Raw genomic sequence first — 20,847 nt, 5'->3', positions numbered from 1 at the left:
TCCTGTGCAAGGAAGCAGGGAGAAGAGACCACCAGCTGGCAGGATGCTTATTACCAAGCTGGTCCTGATACAGACAGTTACCAAATCCTGAGGATATTATCTTATAGCCACTTTATCCCGATGGAAAAGATGGTATAAGGGACAGAGCAATGCAGATCTAAGGGCAGGGGTCTCCCGCAGCCAGGCTCCCACCCAAATGGCTTTTACTTGCTGTCAGCCCAATCTCCCTGGCTGACTAGCAGGGACAACATGCATTTGCCCCTCTGGGACCATCCCGACCAGCCCACCTGCTGTTGGATGGGATTGAGAGCAGGGCTGCAGGAACTGCGTCTGCAAACTGAAAATCTGAAACGTTGCTCCAGTAAAACATATGCCAGATTCCCTTACTAACCTCCTTTGACAGATAAGCTGTAACAGATCCTTATTTCCAGAGGGAAGAGCGGGGAGAGGGGAGAAGGAGATTGTCACATGCCCTAAAATGGCTTTGGACTTGCAGACTGGAATTTGCTAACCCCTTTTCGAGAAGAGCTATCCGTTCTACTTTGTTTTCTTCCAAGTGCTATTTGAATTCCTCTGAAGACGGCCGTTTCCAGCCAGAGCTAGCGCTGCAATGGGGCAGCCAGCACTGAAGAAGGGGTGTCACTAGCTGCCTCTCCACCAGCATCAGCCCTCACCCGTAGGAGTACGCTGTAGGGAGAGCAGAAATCCTGCCAGCTCGCCCTGGCAGTGCAGAACAGCCCAAAATAACCCTCATGCTTTTACCTCATTTTTCCTGCTGACTTGTTTTAGAATACTAGGTTAGCTTCTGCACCCCTCTTTGCCTTGGTTTCCACCTCAGTAGGAAAAATAACACTCCCTGCAGCATTTCATGGATTCCCTGGCAAGCGCCTCTGCCAGAAGAGGAAGAATTGTCAGTAACTGCACTAGCACTTAGACCAGGCAGGGGGAAAGCAGAGACAAACCTCACCTCTGAGGTCTTGATAAAGCCAAAAAACCTCACATTTGATATCATCATCATACTCCTGAGACATAAGTCTATCAGAAAAAACATCCTGAGCACTTTGGTAGAGATACAATAAAGTGGGATTTTTGCAAGTGTGTCAGGGACCAGCAAGGAGCAGGACAGGAAGAGTTTTGCAACCTGGTTCTAAACTAGCTCTACTTTCACCTCAGCAATCAAAGACAACTGCATTATAACACAAGCATGGTATCATCGTGTTATTTCACAATTCATGCCCATGGGATGGGCCTTTACATTCATAATAGGAAGCTTCTTTGTACCAGCAGGACATGAATCACCCCATTTCTGAGGAATGGGATGATTTTGCAAGTTGTCATAGACCCTAGGAGAAACAGGCATGGTCCAGAGCTCTTGTGTGGGTGGGGTGGAGAAGGGAGAAGGAATCACCCTGATTCAGTTACCAATTGGTAAGCAAAGCAACAGCAAATGGATCCAGAGAGAGGAGTGTAAAGAAGCAATGAGGCAATGTTAGTCATCATGATTAAGCAACCAACATGTCTACATTTGCAGTTATTCAGTTTATTTATTTGTGGCCACGTATGACTGGGAAGCTTAGAAGAGAGGAGAAAAGGGATGACAACAGAATACTGTGGATGTTCACAGAGATCTCCTTCCAAGTAAGGATGGGCATGCAGGTCCAAAAATGCTCCGAACAATCCCAGGATGTTTGTCTGAAGAACCAGGAAGGGAAATCCAGTACATATCTCCATGGTGAGTGAAGCAGGTCAGAAAAGGGTAGCCAAGAAACAAACCTAATTACTGTGAGGGCTTGGAAAGTCAAGGATAATAGGTGAGAAGTGAAGAGGGGAGTCAAAAACAGGGCAGAATGACCCAGCCCAGCACCAAGCACCATTCTGAGGGACATCTGCAGCACATGCTCCCCAACCAAGGCCAGAGGAAAGGGTGCTGGCTGTTTTGAGGCAGCAAGAAGCAGCTGTGTGGACAGCTAGGGCAGACTGCACCTGGCTACATGGCACAAGACAAGGAGTTTGGGACAGGAAGACAACAGGGGTTGTTTTAGCCTTGCTGCATTTGAGCTGTTTGGCAGCCATCCATAAGGAAACACCAAGGAAACAGAATAGCATTTTATTTTGGACTAAAGAAGATGGATGTGAAGATGAAAGACAGATCTATTTGTGGTCAGCATAAAGAGGTCAGACTTTTGTTAGTATATAAGGCTGCAAAGCTGAGACAGGTCCTATTCCAATGTCCCAAAGAGGCAAGAGAGTTGTTGAGCAAGCAAGGAGGCAAACAGAAGGAGGAGCAGGTTTTTTTTCATCTCCATGACAGCATTTCCACCCAAGATGCTCTGCAGGGCCTGAAAAGAAAGTGCTTATGTTGAGAGGACAAAAAATCAAGAGAACAGCATCCACCTCTCTGTATTGCCTTTGGTCCCACCTCACAGGTCAACCAGCAACAGCTCCTCAACAGGGACACCCTGAAAAGAGCAAGTACACTTTGTGTCCTGCACACGGTAGTTCTACATCTGTTTAGTGATATTGCCAGCCCTCTTAAAGTGAGGCACGTGCCGAAGGTTTTGCAGGATCATGCTTGGAACAGGATATAGTGGGATAAGTGTTGAGGACTCATCACACTGAGCTATCCCATTTGCAGCATAGGCATAGCAGTCCTGCCAGATAGAAAGCAGCATAATTTGGTAGAGCCTCCCAGAAAGGAAATTACAGTCCAAATACATTTTCTGTATAGGAAATTCAAAAAGAAGAAGAAGGAAAAAAGAAGTCCTTATCTATATTTATAAGATGAAGCTTTCCTACATGAATAAACCTCTTAACACATTTTTCTGGGCACTGAGGTTATATATTTAATAGGTTTTTCTGGTATCACTTGAAAGTAGATCACCACCATGCAATGACGCCTGCTGCACTCTTTTTCTGGCATCCTCACTAGCTCCCTTCACCCGTGCCCCCAGAAACTAGAGCACCACGTGTTATTCTCATCAGACTATGGGAGAGGATTTTTTTCTCCTTTACTTAGGAAGCTCTATAGAGCAAGTCATACGTGGCCACAAATAAATAAACTGAGTAACTGGAAATGTAGACATGTTGGTTGCTTAATCATATTAGAGAATTCTAAGGGTCTCACCTCCTTTTTTTGGCCCTCTGTGCTTTCTACTTTCTGACTTAATAAAGAAAGAAAATACTCTCCAGAAAAGCAGGGAAAACATGTGCCCTAATGAAACCTTCATCCTAACTCTTCATGAATCCCAGGGGGCTGCACATTGGCAGCTCTGCCCTTGGGGTGGAGCACGGACGGCAGAGACGCACAGGGGCTGCCAGTCAGCAGTAGCGTAGGTGGCAACTGGGACCCTTGCGCCATGGGGTTTTGTTGCATCTCTCCAAAAGTTCACAGAGCAACGGAAAAGCAGGTGTGTGCCCTGTTAGCCTTCTCATTTTTTTGCACTCTCTCTCCTTATTCACCTCCTTACTCAGGGACCAGCTCTTGAGGCCCGCACAGCCCTTCCTGTGCATCACTTCCCTGCCCTGGTGAATGCTGCACCGTGAGGATCCTTTTGAGTAAGGCCCCGCAAATTGCTGACGGACATATTAAAGTGTACAACTTAGGCCCTGAAGTGACACAGCTTGCATGGGTGAACTCAGCCTCGTAGGGCTGCCCCACACCCAACCCCACAACTACTTTAGTTTCTCCTCTCCTAGCTCCAGCAGTTCTGTGCTGCAATGCCCACAGTCAAGCTCTTTTGCTCTGATGCAAAACATTACTGGAAGAGCCATAACCATACGCAACCAAAGAAAGAGTGCATCCATCGCATTTAGGAACAACTCTGTGTAGGCAGTGCTTTGTAACCAGTTTGCTCCTGATTACCCATTTCCAGACTTAGTATTTTGACTTTTGTCTGACCTCTTTCCCCTCTTTGCTCTGTTGTAGGCTGAAGTTTCATTTTGCTGCTTTATTGACTCTCACCTCCTTATTAAATACAATAAGTTAAAACCGCTGCCTCTACAGACATCTCTCAAGAGGGAAGAGCTGCGTTACCGTAGTGTCACTCCTGTATTCCTGACCTAGGAGAAGAAAAATTGTGGGATTGCTCTCTTTTGCCTTGGCAGAGTATAAATACCTTACATTGATTCTTAAGCTGAAGCTCACTGTAGACGCCTCTCTGTTTCCACCATCCACATCCCACTCCTTAGGACAAAATAACTGCCTCTTCATCTCAAGAGATTTATCTACTCACTTTCCCGCATGGACAGAAAAAACATTTCTTCCCCCGCAACAATGCAGCTAGCTCTGGGGTAGTGCACGACAGATACTTCACAGCACAGAAGGAGTGCCACGGAAAATGCAGTTGGTTTTGCCTGCTGAGATGGAACAGCAGATTGGAATGGCAAAAACTGCAATTTAACTGGAATCTTGAGAAATCCCTCACGGTTTTCATAATTTAGCCCAAAGAAAGAAGCCTGTAAAGGCTGAATCGCCAAAGTACAAACTGACTCAAAGGGAGGAGCTCTGTTTAGTGAAGCAAACACTGTCTTCTAGAGCATCCACATATTTTTTGGAATTTTTTTTCATCTACCAGGTGAGTAAGCTCATTTCTGCTTACTTGTGAAACTGGGCAAGCTCAGAAGCAGGAGCATGAGGGTTGCAGGTGAAATAGAGAAGGAATGAGTCGCTGCTCCTTCTCATGCCCCAGATGTAGCTCACAAGGTAGCCATTCTCATCATACCTGATTAGAGGGCGTGATGCCTTGTGGGAGCCCACCACAAACATTTTTTCTTCTGGTATTATTTCTAACAGGTAGGCATTAGCCAACACTGCCTCTGCCTCCTGTCATCTCCATTCCCAAACCAGCTCTGGAAAATGCAGGCTTCAGCAGAAGTATACCCCTGCCAAAGCTGGATCAGGGGACAGTGTCTGATTGAAAGCACAGTAAGGTGAAAGCTCCTGATTTAAATTCTAGATATGATAGTGATTACATAATATAATCACTCAATATAATTATGTGCTCAAGACATACATTACGGATAATTTGGTGTTCTGAGTTTCCGAGAAGGCAAAAGCAAACCCTGTCTAACATGGTGGGAATGGAAGGTCAGAACATGGGAGAGGTAGGTTAGTTATCCTCTTATATCCATGTCATTCATGTATAAAGTAGCAGATATTGGGTACCATGCACATCCTCTGGTGGAAATCCAGCTAACAGCCCTCAATCATCTTTGCCTGCCAGCTTCATTTCTCTGCTCCTTTGATGGGAAATGTACCAGGATTTATGCACTCAAATATATTTCCTCATGGCATCTGGATCAGAAGAGGGGATATGTTCCCAGAGTTTGCCCAACAGTGGGAGTCCCAGCTCCCATGATAGCCAGAGGAGCACTCGATGTCCTCGTACTTCCTGATAAATCTTCATGGTACTGGCTTCCTTCGGTGTCTGGCAGGAGCAGAGCAGTGAATCTCTCTGTTGGAGCTAACTTTGTAGCTTACCTAAGTGTAGCTTACTTCTCTGCCCAGCATCTTCATGCAGCACAACACTGAACATCTTCTGCATGTGACAGCACAAAAAGAGCTTGGCAGAACCACGCTGCAGCAACGGCTCGGAGTTATTATCTCATCCCTCAGCATGGCTACCCTGCATTTTATAATATGGTTCAGCCTCATAATCCTGTCTTGTGCATTTTGTAGCAGAGGGGCTGGGTAACAGAGATCTCCAGAGACAAAGCAAAAGAATTTAGGCATCCCTGCATCGGCTTTATAAACGAACTCCGAAACCTCAAAAGGCAGACACTTCTCCCATCACCAGAAACCAGCTCTAGGTAAGATACGGAAGAGGACTTCCAGTTATTTCCAAGCCATGTGTACCCTCTCTCCACCCCAGCCACTCTTTTATTCATTTGCCTGGAAGTATTTTACAGCAGAGATCTCTGACTGAGCAAAAGAGGCTGGATCAGAACGAAAGAGCAACTAATGCATTATGCAGCATCCAGTGATAACAAGGGAATTAGATTTTGATCTGCTTGCTGAAGTCTGCTGCTATTTCTACTTTGGTACCTGGTGGTCAATTCCTTGCCAACATCTGTATAGTATCAAACATTTGCATCCATATGGAGAATGTATAATTAAAGCTTGCTGCATACAACTGTGAAAACTTTCTCATATCCTTCCTAAATTGCACTGCAACCCCCAGATGAAGGCTAGGAGCCAAAATGGAAAAAGTCTGGCATAAATATTTAACTAACTTGAGATATGTGTTCCTTAACTATTAGCTAATTATTCTGTGCCAGCCATAAACGGCATCTGGATCTTTAGCACAGGGTGCATAAGAATGATGCAGCTCAGACACGTAAGTGGGTAAATGAAATGTGACTCCATGCTAATTAATATTAACGAATGGATCAAGTACCAACATCTCTTTGAAAATATGAGCTCAACAGGAGCCTGAGTGTGATTCATTATGATTAGTGCTGGGATGACAACCATTACCAACTGCAAAAAGTGAAGCTCTGTTTCAGGTAACATCTCTCTGGAAAGGACATGTTTGGCTTCTGGAAGAAGTTAGGATGAGCAAGGGAGGTGGTTGCAGACCAACTTGCAGGTATGTCTTTGGTTTTCACCCTGGAATAGGAGTTATAATAAGAATTGCATTTGTGTGTGTGTGCTGAGTTTCCCCTGGTTTTGGCTGTTTGTCCAAGACAATAGCCATGGCCTGCTGCTGAAACTCTACCATGTTCATTCCTCCCTCCTCCTCCAAACTTAGTCCCTTGTTTTTTAGATACCATCACTTTGCTACTACTTCCCATTGCATTGGCTCCTTGGTCTAGGACCTGAACTGGGTGTATTTCCCAAGGGAAGGAGAAAGTTAGCCCTCTCTTTCACGTAGCGTCTCTTTGGAACGTGCTCACTAGAGCTCTAGGGGAAAGGAAGGACAGTAACCGGGCAGTTTTCTTCCTTTCCTAAATTTCGCCCATGTGATAGGAACATTTCTGTTCTCTTCTTTCAGGTTGACTTGGGTTGTTCTCCATTCCTGGAAGATGCTAAACTATTAACAGAAACATTCATCCTCAGATCTTGGACAATTATTTGCTGGCCAGTTGCTTTGCTTGTCTGTACTTCATTTGGTTCTAGCACTGAGCTCCTGAGCTGATAGATTTATAGTTTTAGCAGGGCTCCAAAGGAAATGTCAGTCCAGGGAAGGGCCTCCAACTCAATTTCTGTCCTCAAAGTAGCTCCTGAACTTGCATTATTACGCACATTTAGGAAGTATACTGGGTTTTTGGATTGCATCAGTCTTTTTGCTATGTCTACCTAGGAATTATCGTTCATCCCATTATTCACTGTTTCTGCGCTGTGTTCTACATTTCTCACTCATTTTTCTACTAAGACCCCGTCCACTAGCTATTTTCCCTCTGCTTCTAAACAAACATCAGCAAAAATCAGCTTGTGGCTGAAAGCCTGATGCTGCTTTCCACTATCAATTTCCTGAATCAGGCAACTCCCAAAGAACTGCTAGGAGCAATCATATATTCTCAAAGAGAGAAAAAGTCCACTGTCTCAGAATGATCATTACAGCTCCCACTAGTACAAATTCAACATTTGTTAGTTGCTGCTGCTGTGTTATCTTCATCACTCTTTCAAGCGTTTGCAAAATCAGTAGTGCTGCTGAAGAGTAACAGAGAGAGAAAGCAATCAGTGCTCAACTTCTGTTATGAGCTGAGGAATTGGAAACTGGATCTAGGAATCCTTCCCCAAAGTAGTCCATAATGTCTTGTGACTTCATGTAAAAACTTTATCCTTCCTCCCATCTTGCTCAAGACTACTTGGAAAACTGGGTTAACAAAAGTGTAGAGACTCTCTCAACGTAGCAGAGACGGCTTCAGAGCTGAGCTTCCCAGAGGAAATAAATGATGAACAAAAACAAACAATAGCACAGCTCAAACGATTCCTCCCCTCACCACAGTCCTGAGATTTCGTAATTGCTCCCTTCATGGCCATTTTGGTTTGTAATATGCAGAGTAAAGATTTCCATTATAGCTGTGTTTACTTAATCGCTATAATTTTTTTATAGTGAAGTTCAGGCTGTTGGAAGTACCAGGCTGCCAGCCCCAAGGAAATTAGCCACAACTAGTTGCACTAGTAGCTGCCCTGCTATGATCTGCTAGAAAAAGAATCGATCCTCAAATATCTCTTGGTTCTCAGATGAATCTCAGATGGATTCTCAGATGGGACTGTGATGGCTATTTACTATGGTCTGTTAGACCCTTGGCTCTTTGTACAGCCTTATCAGGCACAATAAGGAGTTATGTGTGTATCTGTATAAAAAGTCATTTTGGGAGATGATGTTGGTAATATGGATATGTGGGTCTAAACTGAAGTCCGTTAAAGGGATGCTGGATGACTGATAAATGCAGAATTTATTTCAGGAAGCAGCACATTGACTACATCTGCAACACCGTCTTTCCAACGAGGTTACATTGAATATTCTCATCGTGCACAGCAGAGTATCCTGGCATGAATATTTAATCAGGCAGGGCAAATAGAAGTAGATTGAAATTCTAGGTGACGGCAACTTTCAGACAACCTGGGCCCCGACTAGAATTTGTGATTTAGGATGTTTCCATACTCCAAAGCCATTGACTCCCCAGGCGTGGGAATTGTGAAAGACCTCAACCTTTACAAAAGCAGCAACAGCTACTACCCAGGTGGCTTAGGACACAAGGGACAAACACAAGGGAAGCAGAATCAATACGTACACCTGGTGGAATGAAGGAACTTCTTTGGCTGGCCTGTATAAGATTTCCTGTCACTTCAGGCAGTCAGCAACATCAACAATTTCAATGGACTCTCATGGTTTCCAGTGCCCCAAATCACTATGGTCAGAGACAAACCAGATTTCCACTGTCATTTTCAAGGTGTATTGACCTGAGTAACTGGGAAAAAACACCCCATCTTGCATGCTTGTAAACTTCCATGAATAAAAGCACCAACCTCTGAAACAAAAACCAGAAATGCAAATAACGGACTTCCTTGGCCTTAGTGGATCTAGCCCCGCCAACAAAGATCTACCAGAGTAGACTAGCATGCCTCCTTCTTCACAGAGACCTTTCCGGAGGTCCATCCTCACCCACCACGCTTCCCAAAATTTTTCCAAATGAAAGAGAGATGAGGGAGAAAAAGACGTGCCCATGCACACATAGTCTTGTAAGGTGCTATGGATCAGCTGTGCCACAACATCAGGGTGCAAAATCCCACAGAAAGAACAGAAAGCAGACACCCTAATCCTCCTGGCCTGAAGATACCACAACAAACGGATCATGTATGATTACACAAAAAAAGAGCTAGATTGTCAAGAAGACATGGCATTAACATGCTTATTCCTTTCTGTAATAAGAAGTGCAGATTCTTCCCTTCTCTTGTATAAAAAGCTGTAACTCGTTTCATACTTTCTGCTGATAGGAATATAATTCAGTAATTTCAGCAAGGCTGTCAGGCACCATGAATGGTCCCTGCGTTGACAGCTCCAAGTATTATCCTAATTTCCTAGTGGGAGAGATTCAGGACGCAGAAAGTTTAATATTATCTCTGTTTGCAGAAACAAATCCATATAAAGTGAAGTTATCACAGCAAATTTTAGTGCACATGTTTGCATCACAGAGAGTTGGCAGGGAGGATGCAGGAGGAACATAACCATATAGACAACAGTTAGAGATGAGAAGAGCACCAAGAGGCCAGGTGGTGAAGGAACACACTTCTGCTTTACAATTGCAATGATTGCAATGAATACAGAGAGTCTATGACATGTCTGAAAATAACAGTAATGATTCCCACTTGTATGCCTTTGATCAGACAATCTCGCTGTATTGTATAAATGAAATTTCCCAATATCTCTGTAAGGCTGGAAAGCCTTATTCTGACATGAACATGTCAGAAATAAATAGCAGCTGAATGGTGTTAGTTGATGGGTTAGGTATTTCATCCCCCCTTGGAAGAAGAGCTTGTAGAGATGGAATTTGCCTCTATTATAAGACAGGACTATGTCCTCAATATGGGCTATATTGAACTAGATACATAAATCACTGTGCAAAATGGTCATTTCATCTGTTCAAATCTCATCTTTGCATGTGAAAGTGCCAATATGATAACTAATTACTACTTGTCTGTAAGGATAATTTTAAAAGATGGATATGCTGCCTATCAAGTATAACACTGGGATTCATCAGTGCTTTTCAAGCCAGGTCACTGGTAACCACCAGGAGGTAAGAACGATTTTATCAGTCACTATTACCATAGAATTAATACAGATTAGCCATCTGAATTGGAAAAAATGTTTATCTGTTACTATGCTATTGTGCACTACATTCCCCAGGACATAATTCTTCAGGACCATCGCATCCAGCCACGAGCCTGGTATTGAGTATCCTGGACGTGTCATCACCTCTGCCTCTTTGGGACATCACATCCAGCCATGAGCCTGGTATTGAATATCCTGGACATGTCATCACCTCTGCCTCTTTGGAAATGAGGAATTGTATGTGAAGTTTTTGCACAGATTACACTGGGTTTTGCAACTAACACATATCTGAAGGCAGGAGACATCACTGAATATTTCTCTTGCAATGAGGGAGGAGGGCCCAAAACTGCACAGACTGTACTGCTTTCTGTGGAAAAGCAGGGTTTTTTTATTATTATTTTCAGAAAGCTTGCACCAGTTATGTTTAGTCTTGTTGGAGTGCTGAGAGGGTTAAATACAGCCAGCAGTTACTTCACTTGCGATTATGTTTATCCTCCTCTCACCAAGAGAAAACCCAAAATACATTCTGATATTCAGATCTGGCTATTTTAGTTTGCACTTTTCTCTATTATTCAGTGAATATGAAAATGACTCTTCAGTGATTCAGAAGATATTTGGTATAGTATTTTTCAAGGATAAGTTGTAGGGGTCAGACACCCAACTTCACTGTCACAGCTGATTACCATAATTCCCACTCCTCATCAAGAGGCAGTAATAAGCTGCCTGCATTAATCTTATTTAGATGTTTGAATTGGGCATATTTGTCAGCAGATTATATAAATACAAGGTTCGATGAATAAACCTTCATACTGAAATGCACTTAGCACAGCTTTACCTCGGTCAAGGCGAGGAACCATTACCTGGCCTGCAGCAGGCAGAAACTCTTGTTTCCTCCCAAGCAGGTGCCATGCCCACCCTAATCTGGAGCTGCCAGTGTGTCAGGTTTGCCTGCGGCATTGCGTTGCTGCTGGCTGTGTCGATCGGCCTTTTCCCTTTGGCTTGTAGAGCTCTTGCAGGCTAAGGACAGCCGCCTCTGGCAGAGTGCGGAGGGAGCAGTGCAGGCAGACACGTTGCAGACATCGACCCCTCTGCTTCCCCCTCTCTTGGGGCTAATTACCCTCCATCCCTTGCACTGCACACTCAGCTGCTAGGCAAACACTGTGCCCGTTCCTTTGCAAACTGCCTGAAATCCAGGACTGCACGCTCCTGGCTGCAAGGGCACTCCACCTCCCTGGCCTCCCCTGGGGATTTTCCCCTGCTGCAGATCCCCCTTTTTCTTATATCAATCCTTTGTGCAGCCCGGCTTTGGTCTCCTGGCTGCCCTTGCCCCTCTCCTGGGACCCCTCCACAGCGTGCACTGACCCAGAGCTGCCCGATGGCATTTACTGTGGATCCTGACCCCACCGACAGGAGAACGTGGTGGGATGAGCAGCAGGACCCAGCACCACTGGAAGCATTTACACAAAGAGAGGATATCAGTCCCTTCCAAAGCTGATTTTATTGTCTAGCAACTTAGTTGAGGTGGACGGGAAGCTTAACTGTGGTAGAGCAATTCCGTGTACCTGTGTGTGTGCGAAAGAGTGAATAAATGGGAGGAAAGAGGTAACACAGGGTTTGACGGGCAAGCTCGCACAGCTGTAGCTGAAAAACAAAACAAAACAAAACAAAAAATAACATATACTCTGTGCAAGCAAACAAATAGTCAAAAAGAGAAGAATCCTAAAAGCAAGCCTTTTGCTTCCAGTGGCTGCAATTCTGCCTTGGAAAGCCAGAGTTATCCCAGGAGGCTTCCTGAAAAGATGCACAGTGCCCAAGAGTTTCGCTTCTGAGGAGTGTCTGATAGGGCCTTTCCTCAGAGCTCAGGTCACCTGAGAGGCACCCCAGGGGCAGCTTCAGTAATTCCATCAAAAATTTACCCACCAGAAGCATGGGTTGTGCCAGGCACAGCTTGGATTTTAGAGCATTTGTGCCAACAAATGGCTTTGCACTGCTCAAGAGCTCTGCAGAGCTGTTTGAAGGGCTCTTCTTTCTGGGAACAAGGAGGTACTTCCTCTGGTGGTAAAGCTCACAGGTCCCACTTCCCTCCTGCTCAGTAGAAATTCACCATCTCTACTTGCCTCTCCGCCAGGCTCACGTTCGTGAGCACACCTGCCCACTCACCACTTCTGCTGAGACCTCCTGCAGGCAACAAGGTGAAAGCCCCACCGGGGGCACCCACGCGGCATCCCCTCCTTGCGGGGGATGACACAGGCACCAAGGAGCTGTTAGGATCTAGGGACTCATCCAGCCACAGCTACTCCCCGTAGAAGGGCTGGTACCAGGGGCAAACTACCTGGTGCTCTCCTGGAGCAGAGCGAGGCTCTCCCACCACAACTGCAAACATATTAGATGTCTGAGCCCTCCAGTCAGCTGGGACAAAGTAGTGGCTGCAGAAACATATTTGAGCTTTATGATATATTTGTTTGGCAAGCAGTCATCAGCAACATTAATCTTAGTGAACAGCAAGACACCCTCAGCACCTTCTGTTCCAGTCCCCATCACTGCACAGTTTTGAGTGCTCCCGTCTGAGTTTAGCCAGGGTTGGTTAGAAAGGGTAGAGCTAGGCAGCTATTTCCCTCTCCCCCTCTCTACGCCTCTAGCAGGTAGTCAGTTAAGTGGGTCCTGCTGCATTTAATGGCCTTCCCCTACCCCCATATAAGCCATTTACATATTTTCCATGAGCTTGTTGGCCCGGTGATACTCCCATTCTGTGATATCTGACAGCTGCTCCTGGAAGGGTCACATGGCGCCTGTAATTAAAACATGGTGAAGAGGGAATTTTTCTATTTACTAAAAGGAAAAAAAAAGAAAAAGAAAAAGAAAGAAAGAAAGAAAGAAAGAAAGAAAGAAAAAGAAAAGGGACACAGGGAAGGAGACCCTTAGCTGCTAGCATGAGGGATAAGAAACAAGTCTGGAAGGTCTTGAATTTATTTGTTACCAAGAAGTTGCACATCAGGCTCTGTGCTATCAACAGATAACGCTAGTAACATCAATGTTTGTAATCACATAACAAAAGAATATGGTCATAACCAATTTCTCCTGGCCTCCTTCTCTCTCCTGACCTCCTTGAAACAGGTCACAGAGACCTAGTACACCAAAAAGAGATTTCTACTTCAGTTACATCCCTTGCTGGCACCTGTTGGTTCTGCGAGTAGTGCAGCACTCCCTAGAAACATCGCTGAACACAAATCCCCTTTGAGACAGTGCTGCCATTTCGTTACTTGGGATTTTTATATGGCACTGTATATGGCTGCAACAATTTCCTGCATTTCTCCTCCTGTACATCTAGCTGATCTTGGTGTGTTTCAGGTTATTTCTAGAGGCAGAGATCTGATCCTCCTGGGTAGTGCATGGACACTGTGGCCTTGCCCTGGAAGAGTCAGGATGCAACTTGCGAGTTACACAGGTGTTCATTTGGTTAAGGTCCAGATCAATGTTGTGCCAATGTTGTTTCCTTCCTTTCGATCAGCAGATCTTGGTCTCCAATTGAAGCTGAACATTTCAGAGTCCTAGTTGACATCGTGGTGGCATGGCATGTCAGTAAGGGCCATCTGTGTATCTGACTGGACTACAGGATGTAGAGCAGTGGTGTTGGTAATGCACACGGCAGAAAAAGCACACAGTCCTGCCAATGGTCTTGAATGGGGGTGGGAGAAGGGTATAACAGCCACCTTTCAGAAAACTTAACTGAGCACTGAGATGCTCTACTGGAGAGGACTTGGGGGTATGGCTAAGAGCTGTGAAAAGGCTGAGAGAAAGACAGGACCTAAGGGGAGAGGAAAAGTGGCACAATGCTGGAGAGAGCTTCTGTGAAAGAGAGGCAGCCGCAGAAGAGAGAACTGTGAGTTTTAATCTTCCTCCAGGCAAATGCTGAATATTGGGCCACAGATGTGATAGGAGCGAAACCTCCATTCCTCATAACCTGACAATAGGGGAAGAGAGCACTATGCCAGGGGCCAAGTCAGCCAGAGGTGTATTAATATGTCCAGTGAAGTCTCTGTGGGAGTTCCACGAGATAACTCAAGTTCTGGGGGGTCAGAAATGGTGAATTATGGGCTTTTTGTAATAAGAAATAAATATAGTGGGTTTTTTTTTTTTTCAGCTATTATGAAATCACATAATAGATCATCCTGCGAGCCATTCTGCTGAGGAACAGAGGATCTAAAAGTCAAACTGCTGTAGGATGCTAAAAAAATCATATACAGAGTAATCTGAAAAAATGGTGCAATGGAAGTTTATGAGTACCATTCAGCTGACTTACTTTGAAAAGAAATGGAAGCAGAGGTTGAAGAATCAGCACTTCATAGTCCCTCTACTCACCAGAGCTATCTATTTTCCCATAAGCTTAAAAGTATTCCATTAGTAGTCTCACAAACGCTGCATGGCTGAAAGCAATACCTGTCTATAAACAAAGCTCCTAAATTAGCAAAATATAGGGGATTCTTGAGGCCTTCCCTGAAGCATCATGAGTACCTGTGAAGTCCCCAAGGATACCGCTCAATACTCCTTTTTTTAATCTCTAACTCTCCTGCAAAGATAGGATCATACATAATGTACTGTAACTGCAGCTACCTGAAACATCAGGGAGACCATTTGCTAGAATAAACCATCTGTTTGTGGGTTGAAAGAAACATATTTGGATCTGGTAGCCAGGATGGAGTTAAAGTTTTAGGCAGATGTTGATGGAGCCTTGGGCTGTTTTCTCTCTCAGTAACCTTGTTTCCAAATACTGTAATCAGCTGTTTAACTTTTATTTTGATAGAGTAAACTAACTTTATTTTTAACTCTGGTAATAAAATGTGGCCTCTCTGTAAAGCAATTGGCAAGTCTCTTTTTTTTCCCTTTCTTTCTTTCTTTTCCCTGAGGCTTATAGATCTTTTTCCAGGGAAGACTCAAGTGTTTTCAGAGTATCTCTCAAGCAGAGCTAATTGTGGCACTCTCAAGAGCAGGGATACAAATTTTAGGTCTTCCTGCAAGGGCTGGGGCCCAGTAACATTCTTTTGTTACACTGGAAGGCAGGACTTTTCTTTGGCATGCAGCAGGAGAGGTGTGAGAACAGCTTACGATGCTGAGAATAACCAGCTCATAAAATGTGACTGTGAAGGCAAACAGGATCGTTCAGGCTGGGGAAGCTGAAGGTGTCTCTCTCTGCTATGCAGACTGGCCTCTTTGCTTTAAGTCCAATAGGCCACGAGGATCAGGAAGAAAATTGCCCATTATTTATTCTGACAAGGATGAAGGTAGCATGGGACTGTAGACACTGAGCTACCCATCCTGTCACGATAATTCTTCCAAAAATGCCATAATTCCTAAGGCCATTTAGCGTTTCGGCAGTTGTTCTGATCTTCTCTGTGCTAACACTTGCTCGATAAACTATAATAAACCTATTAGATAGGTTTGCTGAAGTGAACTGCCAGACTGGGCCAGGGAATCTCAGCGTCATTTTTCACTGTATGCAAGTTACCTGCAACGTAACGGACTAACATGAATTAACGTTGACATAATGGAGTGGCATGGTCTAAAAATGACCTTTTCCTTTTATTCTTATCTATTTTCTGAAAGCTTTCCTCCTTTCCATGTGGTGGATTTGGTCACTGTGTGACTGCAGTGGGGGACCCCCCCACAAGCTGACACGCAACTGCTGTTACTCAGTTCTAGGGCACCATGTTCTGGCGAAAGAGAGAGGTTTTTCTCCTCTGTATCCAAGAACTTTCAGTATGTGCAGCGTATTCTTTTCTTTATTAATTAATGTTATGTTTAAAACATAAGTAGGTCCTTATCTGCTCGCTACATACACCTCACCAGCCCTTCACCAGCCCTTCAGCGCCTTTTCCCCCCACCCCGTCAGCGCCGGAGGGGTTGGTGCACCCCTTCCTGTGTTAGCCCTAGCCAAAAACTACCGCTCGCACCCGCGCCTCACTGGAAGGGGCTCCGCCGCCAGCCTGGCCCGGGACGTAACCGCTGCCCGAAGCGGTGCGGCCGCTGAATGTCACGTCCCCGTCTCCCGCGGCCCGAAGCGGCGCTGCTCGCAGCGCGGGGGCGGCGCGGCCCGGCCCGGCCCGGCCCGGCCCGGCGCCGTCGTTCCCGAGCAGCCTGCGCAAGCAGACCGCCGGGGCAGGAGCTCGCCTGCCTCCTCTGAAGCCGCAGCTATATTTAGAGGCAAAGCGCAAAGGCAGCGGCGGCGAGCTGCTGCCCGAGCGCGGCGCGGGCGCCGGGGCCGGCGGGCGCCGAGGAGGCGCCGTGTCGGCGGTGCCGGCGGTGCCGGCGGTGCGAGGCTCCCCCGCAGCGGCCCCGGCCCCGCTCGCCACCTCCGCGGGCAACCGGCAGCAGCCCGGCGGGCGGTGTGAGTTTTGCAGCTTAGCAGATGGTTGCCACGGGTTACCTCGGCGCTCCCCGGCAGAAAGCGCTGGAAACAAGGGGGCTCGGCCCTCGTCGGCAAGACCCCCAAATTCTTTTTTTCGGCGATCTTTGTCATGCTGACAAAAAAACCCGCCAGCGTGACCACAGCCCAAGGGGAAGGATAATGAGAGAAGCTCGGTACTGGAGGAGGCGCCGGGCTGGGGGTTGGGGGGGTGCTCTACAGGGATCAGTGGTAGGTCTCATCTTATTTTATCCTATTCCGTTTTCAGGATAATTAATGTGTAATCAGTAGGTTTGCAAAATTTAGATAGCATAACCTGCTGCCACCAATTAGCAACCTATTTCTGCTCTGTAGAGGATTCTCAGCTTGCAGCAGGAACTGTTATTGCAAGCATAGTGTCTGCAAGCAGTGAGGAAAGGTGATCCGCTCACAAGAGGTAGAGTTTCCCCACCTTTTCCTTCCCACATTCAGGAACTTCCCAGCTCCTTTTCAGCCTGTCACACGTTCATCTGTTTCCCTCTCTATGCCGTGAGCATATCATTTCCACCCGACTCAGGATGCTCTGAAGGTAAACTCAGCTACTGACTATGACTGAGATACTCAGGGTAGTGAGAGCAAGCACAGGAAAGTCTGTGCAATGCTGATATTTTTTTTCAGTCTGTATTCAGTTATTTCACGTCTGCTCTCTTCAAAGTCTACATTAGTAGCATTTTACCATAGCCCACACCAGTTCACGTGCTGATAAGCCTTTAGCCTCTCAGGTGGAAAATAGCCAGTTTGGTGCACCTCTTCTCATGTGATCCCTTCTGAAGATTCAGCTCTGGGTTTCTGACTATCGAAGCGTACCCTTTCACTTCCCACTGTCCCACCTTTAAGCATCTTCAGATTAGTGCCCCAGTACTGCAGGCATTTGCAAGATCTGCTCGTCAAAGTCTCTCAGCTTTGTACAAGAGCTCAGAGGGACATTTGCAAAGCTCCACTGCCAAAACTGGGACCTAAAAGGCTGTATCTTAGTATCTCCTATTTTTAAGTGTCTCATTCCCATCCCTAAAAATCAAAAGTATGGGAGAGGTACTCCATCTTCGTTTTGTCAATCATTTTTGCAGAGCAAGATCCTTGCAGGGACATTTTGTGTCCTAGCAGCACTCTGCATCTCATTTCTTTGTCCCGAATATGTTTTACTTTACAGATTACTCACACAGTTTGCAAGAACTGCTGCTTTAAGTGCAAATAAAGAGTTATCCAGTTATTCCTATGGGACCTTAACCAATCCTCCTACCTCCTGCAGGATTTGCTTCACCCTCTCTGTGCACAGATGATCATTGGTAGTTCAGCTCTATTCACATCACAGGAACTCACTAACAGATGGAGAGCTGTAGCATGTACACATTTCAGGTTAACAGAGTTACCCTGCATGAGGCAATGACTTCAGAAAGATGATGTCATCTGCAACATCTGGAAAGCATTTGGAGCTCAGGGAAAGACAACTTTGCAGCACTGCCAGGGAAGTTCAGCTGCTTGCAATGCAATAGCACAACAGGCAATGTCATGTCAGACTGCCGAGACATTATTTGATGCACTGGAGGATGACCAGTCTTCCTGCATCCATGTGGGCTAAGTAACATCCCATACACAACATATTCAGAAAAAGTATTATACAACCAGGAAAGCTCAGGGAAAGTTTGACTTAGCAAAAACTGGAAGAGTGTAAGACTTCTTTCTTGGCCAAATATCAGCTAAGGAGAGGTCAAAGTTAGGCAAAGGTCAGCATAAGATCTTATTCTGTAAGTTATCTAGGAGGTATAATGACCACTGTAGGAAAGTAATTGCCTAAAGAAACCCAAAAGAGCATTGATAAATGGAATAAGATGACACTGAGTTACACACACACACACACACACACACAAAAAAAAAAAAAAAAAGAAGAAGAAGAAAAAAGAAAAGAAAAGAAAAGAAAAGGTCCAAGATTCTCTTAACAATGCAGTCTGTCAAGCTTTGGTATAATATGCCATGATAAAGGAAGGAGGTCCCCTGGTTAACCCATTTAACAGTAGACTAGGAAATGCAGCCCATATTGTTTTTGGGAGCAGAGCACAGAGTACATATAGAGGAACATATCTTTTTCTGCAGTCACAAGACTGTGTCATTAGGACAGCAGCATTTTATCCCCCTTTTCACAGCCATCACAGAATCAAAGCTGGATTTCCATGCCTACCTATCTCAAATCCGGCAGGACACTAGTAAATCTTAGGGAAAGTAGCCAAACCTCACAGAACAGCATTGGCAATCGCTCCCTGGAGACACAATCTCTTGTTTTCAAAGGCACACCCTGCAGCGTGGGGCTGAGAGCAGCAGGGCCACAGCCACTTTGCTGTCTGGATGGATGAGTGAGTGCATCTCATTAACGTGGATTCATCAGCACTGTTGTTAATAATGCAGAAGTTGTTTGTCTCTAGGGGAGTTCCTCAGCAAAAACGATGCTGCTTCAGTATTTCAAACACAGACTGCTGGCATGATGGGCCTCCATGCTGACAAAGCGCTTTGGTTATTGGTTATTCTCAAACAGCATCTCAGTGCTGAGCTATGACTGAGCTAAGAGAGGTAGAGCCGGAGCAGAGGAGAGTAAATCTGGACCTGTGTCAGCCCTTATGCCTGACACCTTGGCACAGGCCAGAGACTGATATGATTGCTGATGGCAAGGCTCTGGTCTTGGGGTCATCTTGGGGAAGGCAATAGCAGGAGTTCAGTCTATTCTAGTCATACCTTCCACCCTAGTCACTCCATTGTAGGGCAAGGGGAAAAGCACATAGTGATCCTGCTATCTCTCACCTACTCCTCTATTAGGAATATTTATCATCTGAAGCTTTTGTGGTGTCCTTAGCTCTGACACAACATGAGAAACTGCAGCCAGGGGTCAAAATCTCATATGAAATTTAGTTCTTCCAGTATTGCAGCCCACATGAAGGATGATGCAAAGCTTGTAATTCCCTGTTAGAACTACTTAGAAGCTTTATTCGGTCATTACGTTTGTATATTGCAGTACTCTGGGTAAGTGTTAATATCACACGTTATAATAGGGACACTGTATCATGCACTCTAATGCTACTCTGCCTGGTGCCAGCCTAAGAGTTCTGCTGCTGGTGGGGTTGGGCAGCCCTCGTCATGGAAAAAGTGCCCTCTAACACTCAGCTAGAGAAACAATGCACAAGGAAGAAGAGACTTCAAAGTGAGTGATGGAGTAAGGCAGCCTATTAAAAAAAAAAAAAAAAAAAAAAAAGCAAGCGCCCTTTGGCCTCTGTAGGCTGTTCTCCAGCCAGACATCTTTGGGCATGCATAGAAACTGCAATCTCATAAAGAAATAATTGCCAGGGCCTGTACTGTGGAGTTCCCCAGGAAGCATGAACTTCAGTCAGAGCAGCATGCCCATTAAAAGTGAATGTTTTGATTGAGGGGAGATACCACTATCCCCTGGGAAGATTGAGCATGCATCTCTTATCCTGGCCTGGAAGGTGAATACAGCTACGCTTTCTAACTTGTTTGTAGGGAAATCAAATGATGGGGTAGATCAGAGGGAGGACATCATTCTACTGCGGGTGAGGAGGTGCTCTGCCCTAATTAACACATGCATCCAAGCACAGCAACAGTCTCATGGCCGGGTGGTGTGCAAGTTCAGTTCAAGTTACCTATGCCTGCTCCGGTACCTCTTGTGTCCCTCCACCTCGAGTGGTCACAGTAGTGGTGACAGCAGATTGCTGCAAGGATCATCCTGCCATCTGGGCATGTCATACCTCCTGCCCTGCATCACTGCTCTGCCCTCTGCAGACAAATCCCTGCTCATGGGAGAGATGTGGGAAAGGCAACACCACGAGTCAAAGTCAGAGAATGGATTCAGTTTCACGGCCAACTTGGCTCAGTCATGCAGGGTGAGGTCCTGGGGCTACCCTCACTTCAAAGCAGATTTGGTGGTTCACCATTAGAAAGATGAAAGTTTCCTTGTAGACACACAATGCATATGGATGGAGTCTGTGGCACAGAGCAGCCCAAGGGCAAGTGGTGTGATACCCTGTCTCAGGAATGAAGGCGGTGCAATCCTGGCCTTGCTCAGATGAGTATCTCTCTCCCTTTGACATGAACACTGACATAGGACATGAGAACTATTCAGAGGCT

This window comes from Rhea pennata, chromosome 1, assembly GCF_028389875.1.
Source record: "Rhea pennata isolate bPtePen1 chromosome 1, bPtePen1.pri, whole genome shotgun sequence".
NCBI classification, from domain to species: Eukaryota; Metazoa; Chordata; class Aves; order Rheiformes; family Rheidae; genus Rhea; species Rhea pennata.
The sequence above is the reverse complement of the archived record's forward strand: the minus strand, read 5'-3'. Positions refer to the sequence as shown.